This window comes from Prionailurus bengalensis, chromosome A1 (genome assembly GCF_016509475.1).
Source record: "Prionailurus bengalensis isolate Pbe53 chromosome A1, Fcat_Pben_1.1_paternal_pri, whole genome shotgun sequence".
NCBI classification, from domain to species: domain Eukaryota; kingdom Metazoa; phylum Chordata; class Mammalia; order Carnivora; family Felidae; genus Prionailurus; species Prionailurus bengalensis.
In genome coordinates, this window is record NC_057343.1 from 210653217 (window position 1) to 210665858 (window position 12642).

Genomic DNA, 12642 nt, shown 5'->3' on the forward strand with positions numbered 1-12642 from the left:
CACCCAGGTGCCTCTAAAGATAGGCAGTTTAAATCAGCCAGTGACATCCAAACCTGGTCTTAATCACCATAACACATACGTGTAGCTCAACTGTCATTCCCTCTGCCAAACCTGCAACTATTTGCTACTCAAAGTGTGGTCCCAGGACCTGGAGTATGACATCACCTGGAAGCTTGTTAAGAAAGCACATGTCAAGGTCTCACCCACCCCATCAGTCAGTTAAGTGTCTGACTCTTGATTTTGACTCAGGTCATGATCTCACAGTTCATGGGATCAAGCCCCATGATGGGCTGTGCGCTAACAGCGAGGAGCCTGCTTGTGATTCTCTCTCTCTCCCTCTCTCTCTGCTCCTCCCCTGCTCTCTTTCTCTCTCAAAAATAAATAAACTTAAAAAAAAAAAAAAAGGTCTCACCCACCCCAAGCCTACTGAATCAGAATCTGCATTTTAATAAGAGTCTCAAGTGATTCATATGTACCTTAAAGTTTGAGTCATTCTTGTCTTTGGATTCTTACAGCATGTTCCTTTTTCAATGCTAAATATTCATCTGTCTCTTCACCAAACCTGTGATAACTTTGAAGGCAGGAAATGTGTATCATTATTTTTTAATAATAACTTAATAACTTGTGATAATTGTCCACCAAATTAATTGTCCATAATAATTATTGTCCACCAAAACATTCCTTCAGTATTACTGGGTACATTGCTAATCTACATTTCCCAGACTCCCTTGAAATTTCCACATGATCTTGTTCTGTCTAATGCAGCATATACAGAAATATTGTGTACTACTTCTGGGCTCAGATCTTAAGACTGTGGACATACTTTCTCATTTTCCCCTTCCCTTGGCTGGAATCCACTATGACCCAGTTTGATTAGGCAACAAGACAGTGGAGGATGCCAGAGCAAGTATCTTGGGGCAAACTGAATCTCTGAATAAATGTATGGATGAGAGCTACTGCTCAAGACTGAACCATGCACCTTGTAATAGTTACATAGAAATAAACATCTCTGTTCTTTAGGCTGCTGGTTTACTGTAGGGGCTCTTTGACATGGTAGCCTATTCTTATTCTAAATAACTAACTCATCACCTTTATAATAAACCTCAGCTTAAAATGATTCCCCCTGTGGTGAAATAATGGCCTCAAATACACACAAATAAGCCCTCAGCAGCCATTTCTGTTCTATGTGATCCTAGCCATAGCTAACTGATCCAGGAGTGGATCCCTTCCCCACTGCACTGTTTGCACTTTCCCTCCAAGAGATTTGCAATTGTGAACTGAGAATAACTGGAGTTGAGTCATGTTAGTGGAAAGACTTTAGTGCTGTACTGTACAATACAGGAGCCACTAGCCACATTTGTTGTTTGAATTTAATTAAAATAAAATAAAAAAAATCAGTGTCTCAGTTGTACTTACATTTCAGTACTCATTACATTGTGGCTAATGGCTACCATATTGGACAGGACATAGAACCTTTTCACCATTACAGAAATTTCTTTTTTTTTAATGCTTATTTATTTATTATTGAGAGAGAGAGAGAGAGAGAGCTCAAGTGGGGGGAGGAATAGAGAGAGGGAGACACAGAATCTCCAGCCTCTGAGCTGTCAGCGCAGAGCCTGACATGGGGGTTAAACCCACAAACCTTGAGATCATGACCTGAGTTGAAGTCAGACGCTCAAGCAACTGAGCTACCAAGGTGCCCCATCATCATTACAGAAATTTCTACTGGAGAGCACCATTCTACAGAGCATGTCTATAATCCTTCCTGGTTGTTGAAACCATTCCTTAGATTCTGTGGGATACACCAGAATCTCAATAAATTCCTTCTCTTGCTCAAGCTCAGATTTATTATCTGCTACCAAAAGGATTTCAGTTGTTATATATCTGGCACTGTAACTACAAAACACCAAAACTTGGGCTGTGGGAATGCTCAGGCTTATTTTTATTTGACCTTACTCAGATTTTCACACGGTTGTCTATTCCTTCTTAGATTCATCCTTCCTAGGCTTTCATGACACCACTCTCACCCCTCTGACATTCTCGTGAGAATTGGTATTGTCCATTGAACTCTTATTTATCATTATAGGTTAAAGGGAGGCAATCCTTAAAAAGTTCAGGTAAGGCTAAAAGAGATACTGATGCTTAGATTACATATTCTATATCTACAGCACTTCCATTGGGCTTCTGAACCATGTATCTAATTGTTCAGTAGATAGTTCCACCTTGAATTCCAAAGGCACCACAAAATGGAAGTGCTTCAAACTGAACTCTTCCCTGTTTAAGACCTATCTTAAGTATTTCTGACTTCCTCATATCTCAGGTAGAGAAAATGCACTGAGTATACTGCTATCATGGAGTTTATTACTACACTGTAATTTAAGTGTTGATGAGTCTCTTCTGAACTAGGGACATTGTCTTCCCCTCTTTACACCTACCATAGTGTATGACCCATAATAGGCATTCAATAATTTTTTGTTTTAGCAAATTGTAGTCATTTCCATAAATTTTAAGTAATGAATGTGTAGAAAGTCAACCTCAGAATTAAACCAATACCTGTAGGTCTGATGGCCATAACAGCAAAATCAGCCACTGCTATCCCATTATTGTCACACCTAAGGTCTAGAAATGGGAACACAGCAGATTGTGGGACTAGGTTAGAGATTCTTAGTTCTCAAATTTTTCTGCTGGAGATTTTTTTTTTTTTGGTGCTAACTGGAGCAAGATTTATATAAGGTGTTTGTTACTTTAGGTGGACTTGAACCTCCGTTCTATAATCTTTGAGATAAATGGTGCTGAGTTGCCAGTATCTCCTCTGCCACTTATCCTACACAGAGACACAGGGATGGCTGTGGTTTCTGAAGTTGTGAGAAGACTTCCTGCTCTGCATCCTTGGTGAAGATAAACCAAACTCACAGCTCTCTGAGAGGGCTGGGTGATTTACTCAATAAAACATACCAAGCCTAGACAAGGGGTAGCAAGCCAAAATGCCTTAAAAGACCAAGCCCATCACCTTATGCAGTCAGCTGCCCAGCTGTCCCAGAAGGACAGTGATTTGTGTATGGCAGTAAATTTAAGAATCCTTCTTGGTGGCTTCATCTAAAAGGCTCAGTGAACAAGCAGTCTGTGATGGTCAGTGGGGTCACATTTGGCCTTCGGTTCCCCAGACTGTAGGCTGAGAATAAGAGAAAATTTGAGGATGAAGTGCACTGTCAGTTCAAATACTGCTAAAGCACACATGGAAATGTGAGAGTGTCCGCAGGACAGTGGAAGGAGGCCACATCTGACAGAGCAAGGGAGCGAACAGCCTATAGCATTTATAGAGGGCAACCATAGAAACCTATTAAGAATATGGTAGGAACCACTGGAAAAACATCCGTAATCAATTTTGGGCTGAGATCTGGGACTTACGCCTCTAGAGGTTCAGAGATGGCATGGTGCCCGACACACAGAAGGTAGATGTGCTTAATTCTTTTTTTTAAATTTAAAGTTTATTTATTTAGAGAAAGAAGGAGAGGGAGAGTGAGCAGGGAGGGGCAGAGAGAGAGGGACACAGAATCCCAAGAAGTCTCTGCACTGCCAGCACAGAGCTGGATGTGGGGCTCGAACCCATGAAACATGAGATGATGACTTGAGTCGAAATCAAGAGTCAGACACTCAATCGACTGAGCCACTGAGCCATGTTAATGATATAATGTCACCATTCTATTGTGAAATAGATTTTAGTGATTAAACTAAAACAACAACAACAAAAACCCAGGCGCATGACTTAAAGCAACCATTTAGCTACTATCCAGTGCTACGGTAGAAGTAGCTACGGTAGAGAGGCAGCTATGTTCAGTTGTTCAGGAACCCTGAATTTTTTTGTTACGGAAAAGTAGATGGAAAAAGAAAGAAGCCTCAGTTCTTTTCACTGCCACAGTAAAGAATTGCAGGCAGCGAAAGGAAAGCAGAACAAAGTTTTATTAAAGTACACTCCAAGGGAGAAGGGGGGCAAGAGACAAAGGGGCTTGGAAACTCCAGGATGTGGGCTTATATAGTTTTTTTTTCTTTTGGGTGGGTCCTAGGGTGGCAACATTTGAGTGGCAGGTCTGAATTATACAATAATTAGCCAACTACTGCATGTCCTTTCCCAAACTGTATTCAAAATACCTGCAAGGGGTAGGAAACCACATTATTTCCATTCTGGAGACACAGGTCAAATAAGAACAACCCAGTGTTTTTTGCACAAGTGCAGCTGGGACTACACATTTCCCTCTTCCTCTGCCAGGATGCTATACCACTGACGGACTACTAGATGGGCGGAACATGATACTCCCTGGGTGGTCCTCTGTTGGGGCTCTCGGTCAGGACGTCTAAGGTCCATCCTCCCGTTGTGCATGCCTAGCTTTCTGCCTAAGGCTTCCATCTTGTGTTTCCACCGTCTTCTTTGCTTTCAAAAAGCAGAGGTCAAAAGAGAGAGAGTTTAGAAAAGGCACAAATGGGGGCACCTGGGTGGCTCAGTCGGTTGGGCATCTGACTTCGGCTCAGGTCATGATCTCGCAGTCCGTGAGTTCGAGCCCCATGTCGGGCTCTGTGCTGACAGCTCAGAGCCTGGAGCCTGTTTCGGATTCTGTGTCTCCCTCTATCTCTGACCTTCCCCCATTCATGCTCTGTCTCTCTCTCTGTCTCAAGAATGAATAAACGTTAAAAAAAAATTAAAAAAAAAAAAAAAAGAAAAGGCACAAATGCCCTTCACTGCCTTGTTCTTAAAATAACACGCATCCCTGACACACATATTGGCAAGAAATAGCCACATGGCTGCATCTAGATACAAAGGGGCCCAGACACATGGTCCTTGTGTGCTGAGGAAAAAGAAGAGCCATGCACAGTGGTATTCAGTAGCAAATTTCACAGGCCTATCAAGGCATTTTCCTAAATAATGAGGGTGTCGTCTAGAAATAAATTCTCATCTCAGATGGCAAGAAAACTAATTCTTTATATGTTACATTGAAAGACATTCCATACTCTGAAATCAAAAAATATTCAACAATATTTTATCTAGTTATTTCATGATTTCATTTTTTGTATACCCCTGAAAAATATTTTGGAGTGCAGTGCAGAGCAAGCTTCATTCCAAAAAAGTGGCTTAGTTGCATTGACCTATGGAGATTTGGGGAGTGTTTGTTATAGGAGATATTGTACTCTGGCCAAAATGAAGTTATAGGACTTAGATGGATCTAAGAGAAATATTTAAGCTGTTCTGTGTTAATATTAATTTGGTGTTTGTAGAAAAAGATGTGGATTAGAGGAGAGGGAAGAGCTAGCTCTACATAGGAGATGGTCCATCAAAACAGAGGCAAGAAAGTCTTAAGAAAAAGGATGCCTTTTTATTTTATTTTATTTTTTTATGAAATTTATTGTCAAATTGGTTTCCATACAACACCCAGTGCTCATCCCAACAGGTGCCCTCCTCAATGCCCATCACCCACTTCCCCCCCCCCATCAACCCTCAGTTTATTCCCAGTTTTTTAGAGTCTTTTATGGTTTGCCTCCCTCCCTCTCTAACTTTTTTTTTTCCCCTTCGCCTCCCCCATGGTCTTCTGTTAAGTTTCTCTGGATCCACCTAAGAGTGAAAACATATGGTATATATCTTTCTCTGTATGACTTCACTTAGCATAACGCTCTCCAGTTCCATCCATGTTGCTACAAAAGGCCATATTTCATTCTTTCTCATTGCCACGTAGTATTCCATTGTGTATATAAACCACAATTTCATTAAGGGATGTCTTTAAAAAAAATTTTTTTTAATTTTATTTGATTTAGAGAGAGAGTGAGTGGGTGTGGGTACGAGAGGGGCAGAGAAAGAATCCCAAGCAGGCTTGGCCTCTCAGTGTAAGCCTGATGTGGGACTTGATCTCATGATCTTGAAATCATGACCTGAGATGAAACCAACAGTCCAACGCTTAATGGACTGAGCCATCCAGGCACACCAAGAAAAGGGACATCTTAACATGGAATATTGTCACACAGTTTCCCCCCAAACTCTCAAAGTCCCTACACAACATTGTCATATATGATAATTAGTAATAAATTAACAGAAAAATCCAAGCCCACAGAATGTACAACACCAAGAGTGAATCATAGACTCATAGACTCTATAGACTCTATAGACTCTATAGACTCTGAATGATGATGATGCGTCAGTGTAGGTTCATTAATCATAGACTCATAGACTCTATAGACTCTGAATGATGATGATGCGTCAGTGTAGGTTCATTAATTGTAACAAATGTACCAATCTGGTGAGGGATGTTAATAATGGGTGAGAAGCTATGCTTTTGTGGGGACAGGGGGTCACATGGGAACTCTCTGTTCTTGTCCTTCCATTTTGTTGTGACCCTTAAACTGTTCTAAAAAAACTAAAGCCATGAGATGGTAGTATGATCATTAAATTGAACTAATTCAATGGAAATGGAGCCTAAGAAAATGAATTTCTAGATGTGTGGTTTTATTTTGGTTTTAAGTATAGTGGGGGCACCTGGGTGGCTCAGTCCATTAAGCATCCAACTCTTGGTTTCAGCTCAGGTCATGATCTCACAGTTGTGAGATCAAGTAACCCCTTCCCCAAACCCCAGGTCAAGGTTTCCCCAAGCCCTGCATCAGGCTTGTACACTGAGCATGGAGCTTGCTTGGGGTTTTCTCTTCTCCCCTCTCTCTGCCTCTCCCCTGCTCGTGCTTCTGTGCTCTCTCTCAAAATAAATAAATAAACCTTAAAAAAAAAGAATGGTGACAGGAGCTGAAACTTGGTTTAAATGAGGATAAGAATCATGAAAACCTTATCAAATAGATTTAGTTATTTCACATTCTCATGTAACTTACATCAACAAAATTAAACGGTAAATGGCAGACTTGCTCCATTTGGCAGAATAATTACTTAATTCTCATAAGTAATTATTTAGAATAACAAAAACTTGAACATTGCAATTGAACAAATGGTCAAGGAATATAAAGAGGCAATTCAAAAAAGAAATTGGACAAATGGGTAATAAATATTTGAAAAATGTTCAATCTCACTAGAAATCAAAAATATATGATAAGATAATGAGTTAGCACTGTCACCTGTTTGAAGAAGACTCAAGTGAGGCCAATACGCAGTGTTCATGATGCTGGAGGCCTGGGAATTAGTATTATGACTAAGAATGTCAATTTGGTAATATACATATCAGGCTCTACGTTGACTTCCCATTTGAATCACCTGGAGAAATTATTTTATTTTTAAGTGTGTGATTCTTTTTTTTTTTAAATGTTAATTCAAGTATAGACCTGGGGAACTTTTAGGAAGAGCAAGAGAAACTTGGGTTCTATCCCAGATCAATCAAATCAAAATCCTTAGTAGTGGACCCCAAGCGCCATTGTTTTTTCAAAGCTCTCCAAATAATTCTCATATTCAACATGTGAAAAAAGAAGATGAGGAGGGAAAACAGAGCATGCCACTGCCTAAGTCATTCAAATTTAAGTTATAGAAAAAAATGCTTTTCCAGGCTAGACCGGGCTGCTTGTTCGTGACCCCTGTCCCGAGTCAGTCGGTTGGACCCAGGACTGGGGCAAAGGAAGCCAAAACAATGTCAGAGACGAACAAGTCACTAGGATGGCGAGCACTTCCCTTAGTGCTGTAGGTTGCCCACCGGATCTGTGGGGGGGCCTTTTGTTTTCGGGTCCGGGAAGGACGCCCCACGGGAGGGGACGTCCCGCGAGTGGCCCATCAGTCGGTTATTAAACAGTTCCTCTGAAAAGCGCTGCACAGTTCGCGGGCACGCAAGACGCGATTCTCGGAAGCGCGCCGGCGAGAGGAACGAACCCCTGGCGGAAGCTGAGGCGACCGAAGGGGGGGGGGGGGAGAGCGGCGGCAGCCCGCGGAGGAGACCGGGAGCGGGAGGCGGAGGCAAGGAGGCCGGGAGAGGGTGCGGAGTCGAGGGGCGGCTCGGAGGACGAGGGGCGGGAACCTGGAGAGCCTGGAAGAGGAGGAGGGAAGGAGGAGCATCGCGAGCTTCCCGCCCGCGCTCCCAGGCGGCTCCGAGCAGGCGCCCTGGCGGTGCCCGCCGTCTCCTTCCCTGCCCGCCGCGGTCGCCAGGGTACAGGCTCGCGTCCGGTGGCCCGCTGGGCCCGTGGCCGTCGCCCTCCGCCTCCTCGCAGCGCTGCCCGTTTCGCCCTCGGCCTCGCCTTCCCCGCCCCGGACGGGCCAGGAGCTCCGGCGCAGGTAACTGCGGGCAGATTCCTGCCGCTTGTGGCCCCAGCCCCCTCCCCGCACCGTTGGGCCGCCGGCGTCCGCGGGCTCCTCGGGTCCAACCCGCACCCTAGCGTCTGGCCGGTGCGCGACCTCCCCCCGCCTTCTCCTGCCGCACCCCGTCCCCTCGTCCTTCCCCGCTGCCCTGTCCAGGCCCGTCCCTCTCCCTCGGCCTGCCCCAGCTTCCCCGCGTCGCTCTCGCGCCGCAGCATCCGCAGGCTGACGGAGAGGCGGGAGCTCCGGGGGTCGGGTCGCCGGAGGGCGCGGGACGAACTCCGGTCCGCGCCAGCCCTGGGCGGGACCCCCTCCTGGTCGTCCACCCTTGTGCGTCCCCCTGGGCGCCGCACTGAGCACCTCGCGGGGGAGACGGCGGCTGTCCCCGCCAAGCCTACGTTGCAGGGTCCCGTGGGAAACCCCAGAGGGTTCTCTGGACATGACCTGATGACCTGTGCGGGGTGGTCTTGGCGAAACTTCTGTTTGACTTTCTTTGGTATGAATTGAGCACTGGTGAATGAATGGACGCGATTTCTTAGACTCTTTTTCTCGGGAAATTGTGTTCGCCAGTGTGTTTTGAATAAACGTACTTTTTTAGGGTAGACTTAACCATATTTTCCCTCCTAACATACCTTGTGTGATTGAGTTTCTTTTTTATTTCTTTCTTCCGTTAGTTAATTGTACTTGCTTCATGATGTTATCTGTAGCTTTAGTGTTTCGAGTGCCAGTTCACCATGAGGCAGAAATAATCTTTGCCACCTAACAGGAGGTGAGAACATCTTTTATAGTTACGACAGGTGAAAGACCATCCATCATCAAATCCTGTAGGGCTGTCTTCACATCTTGAGCTGTCTTTTTATCCTTTACATTTTAGTTGCGAGGCTTATCTATGGCGATACATCTGGAGTATTTTAAAGCAAATTCCTGGCACAAATACTTAGGTGTATACTGTATCTCTCCTATCTAGGAGAGGTAAGGACATTAACCCCCCCCCCCCCCAAAACTCAGAATTACCACATACTCCCCAAAATAACATTAATTCCTCAATAACATCTAATACCCTGTCATATTCCAGTCTCCTCTTTTTTTTGAATTTGAAATTCAGGTTTACATAAAAATTACAAGAATAATGCTAAGGAATTCCTGTACTCTTACCCAGTTGAACCCTTTGTTTATATTTTGCCCATGCTTTTTCTTTTCTTTATACTTGTGCACACACATTGTTTTTTCTGGACTATTTGAGAACGGATTGCATGCGTCATGCCTCTTACCACTTTTACATAAACAAGTACATTTACCAAATTCAGGAAATTTAATTACTTTTATCTGTGCTATAATCCATATTTCTAGTTCTGTCAGTTGTCACAATAATATCCTTTATAATAAATTTTCTAGTACAAGATACAGTTCAGTTTATTTTATTTCATTTAGTTGCCTTATATTGTTTATCTTCCTTAACTTGGAGTGTTCTTGAGCCTTTGTTTCTCATGATATTGATATTTTTAAGGAATAAGAGCCCATTTATATCATATTCTTCGATATGAGTTTCCTCATGAATAGAGTTAGGTTTGAATTTTTTGGTTGGAATACTATATAAGTAATGTCATGTCGTCTTCACATTATCACAATCAGAGGAGCATAATGTGTCCCTCTTATAGGTTAAGATGTTATCCCTTTTTTCCACTATCATTTTTTTTCTATTAACAGTTATTTTCTCCTTATTTTCCAATTAAGTACAGTTGACCTTTAAACCACATGGGTGTTAGAGGTGCCACCCCCTCCCCCCAAGCAGTTGGAAGTCTGCTGAATCCCCAAATACTAAACTAATAGTATACTGTTGACCATGCCTTACCAATAACAAAAATGACACATATTTTGTATCTTGTGTTAATTATATAATGTATTCTTAAAGCTAGAGAAAAGAAAATTGTATTAATGAAATCATAAGGAAGAGAAAACACATTTGCAGTACTATATTAGATTTATTGAAAAAATCTGTGTATAAGTGGACCTGTATCGTTCAAACCTCTGTTGTTCAAGGGTCAGCTGTAATTTGTGGGGAAATACTTCTAGATTGTGTGTGTGTGTATATATGTATATAATTTATATATGTTTTGTAAAAATATATATATATTATATATTTTATATTTATATTTGAGAGAGAGAGAGAGAGAACCTTAAGGAGGCTCTATACCCAGCCTGGAACCCAACACGGGGCTCAATCCCATGACCCTGGGATCATGACCTACCTGAAATCAAGAGTCAGACCCTCAACTGAGAGAGCCACCCAAGTGCCCCAGTACCTCTAGATTATGTAAATATCTTGTTCCTTATCAGAATCCTCCCCCTCCCTCTGCCTGATTTAGCATCCATTGATGGTTCTTTCCTAAATTCGTTTTTACTATGATAGTTTTTTTTTTTAAACGTTTATTTATTATTGAGAGACAGAGAGAGAAAGAGCATGAGCATGGGGGGGTGGGCAGAGAGAGAGGAAGAGACACAGAATCTGAAACAGGCTCCAGGCTCTGAGCTGTCAGCACAGAGCCCGATGCGGGGCTCGAACCCACAAACCTGGCAAGATCATGACCTGAGCCGGAGTCAGATGCTTAACCAACTGAGCCACCCAGGCGCCCCTACTATGATAATTTTAAAATAGTGGTTTTCCACATCTACCCTTGAATCAGTGTGGCCTCATTTATTCCTTTTTTTTTTTTTTTTGAGAAACTCGTTATTTTATTTTGTATAAACAGAGGAAGGGAGGAAAGTTTTAAACTTCAAACTTTGTTCAGCATGTGTGCAATTAGTATCCACAAAAACACCCTCATTTATTCTTTTTTTTTTTTTTTTGTGGGGTGGGGAGAGAGAGGCAGAGGGAGAAGGAGAGAGAAAATCTCAAGCAGGCTCCATGCCTAGTGCAGAGTCTGACTCGATCATACCATGGTGAGATACAATCTGAGCCAATATCAAGAGTTGGATGCTTAACTGACTGAGCCACCCAGGTGCCCCATATTTTTTATTTAATAGATTGTAACCTGTTGCTCATCTTCTTTGATGCTGAGAGTCTCAAATTGGGGGGATTTGGCCCTTCAATCTCGATCCTGTTTCTTTTGACATGTCTCTATCATATGTTTGTTTCCTTAACTTTGGAACAAAAAAATGTTCCAGGTCCATCTGTTTCCTTTTTCCATCAGCTGTTTTTTCAAGGAGTCCTGGTTTCTTTTACTGAGGAATGGTGTTTCTTTTTGGTTTAGAAACCAAAATCTGGGTGCTAGGTTTGCTCATTGCTACTGGAGTATCATTGCTCTTAGCCTCTTTTAGAGGACAGAGCTAGAAATCATGAGTTTTTATACAGATACTTCCAATTATAATCTAGCCTCTTAGGGCTTTTCTTTACCTTTCCCCTTTACCCATTCTATAATTGTTTCCCCTTTCTTCTTCAATGAGAATGCTGGCTCCCATCAACAGCTGTGTGTGTGTGTGTGTCACACATATGTATGCACAAACATACACATATATGTATGCATATGTTCATTTGCTCAGCCCTACAATACACAAAAAGTAGCTTCATAATTTTTGTATTTATACCCCTAGGGAAAACAACCAAGAAGAATTTGACATTTGTTTGTTGTTCTTTTTATCTTCAGTTTGAGAGAATATCGTCAAAATATTCTGCTTAAAAGTTATTTGGGGGTGCCTGCGTGGCTCAGATGGTTAAGCCTCCGACTTCAGCTCAGGTCATGATCTTGCATTTCATGGGTCTGAGCCCCACGTCAGGCTCTGGGCTAACAGCTCAGAGCCTGGAGCCTGCTTTGGATTCTGTCTCCCTCTCTCTGCCCCTCCCCTGCTCATGCTCTGTCTCTCTCAAAAAAAAAAAAAAAAAAAAGTTACTTGAATTAATCCTTTTTTTCTTCATTGGGGTTATTTTACTCATTTGAAATATAGTCAGATTTGTTTCTCTTTGTATTTTTATGTACCCCCTCCATTCTTGTTTTTACTAATAGGATTCTAGAAATCAAAACTATACAAAAAGGTATATTAAGAAGTATCCCTCTCTTTCTAGCCTTTCCACTTTGTCACCCTCCCCCCAGTGGAAGTTAGTTATTAGCCTGTTAATTTTTGTTTTCTTTTTCTGTTTCTTTTTGCAAAATTAAATGATGCATATGTTATTTTCATCTCTTTACATATAAGGTAGTATACTAGGTATACTCTTTTTTTTAAGTAGGCACCACACCAGTATGGGGCTTGAAGTCATGACCCCAAGATCAAGAGTTGCTTGCTCTACCAACTGAGCCAGCCAGGTGCCCCTATGTATATTCCTTTGCACTTTACTTTTTTCAATTAGCAATATATTCTAGAAATCAGAGAGATCTTCCTTATTCTTTTTT

General features: G+C 42.3%; 1 protein-coding gene across 7 annotated transcripts in view; it reads left to right on the forward strand.

Moving 5' to 3' along the window:
• Nucleotides 1-8120: 8120 nt before the first annotated feature.
• Nucleotides 8121-12642, forward strand: part of CPLANE1 (ciliogenesis and planar polarity effector 1) — a 153721-nt gene continuing 149199 nt past the window's right edge. For all 7 annotated transcript variants that reach the window (XM_043599745.1, XM_043599769.1, XM_043599751.1 and 4 more), the window contains exon 1: nucleotides 8121-8236. The gene's annotated coding sequence lies outside the window, so the exon portion shown is untranslated. The remainder of the gene's footprint in view (nucleotides 8237-12642) is intronic.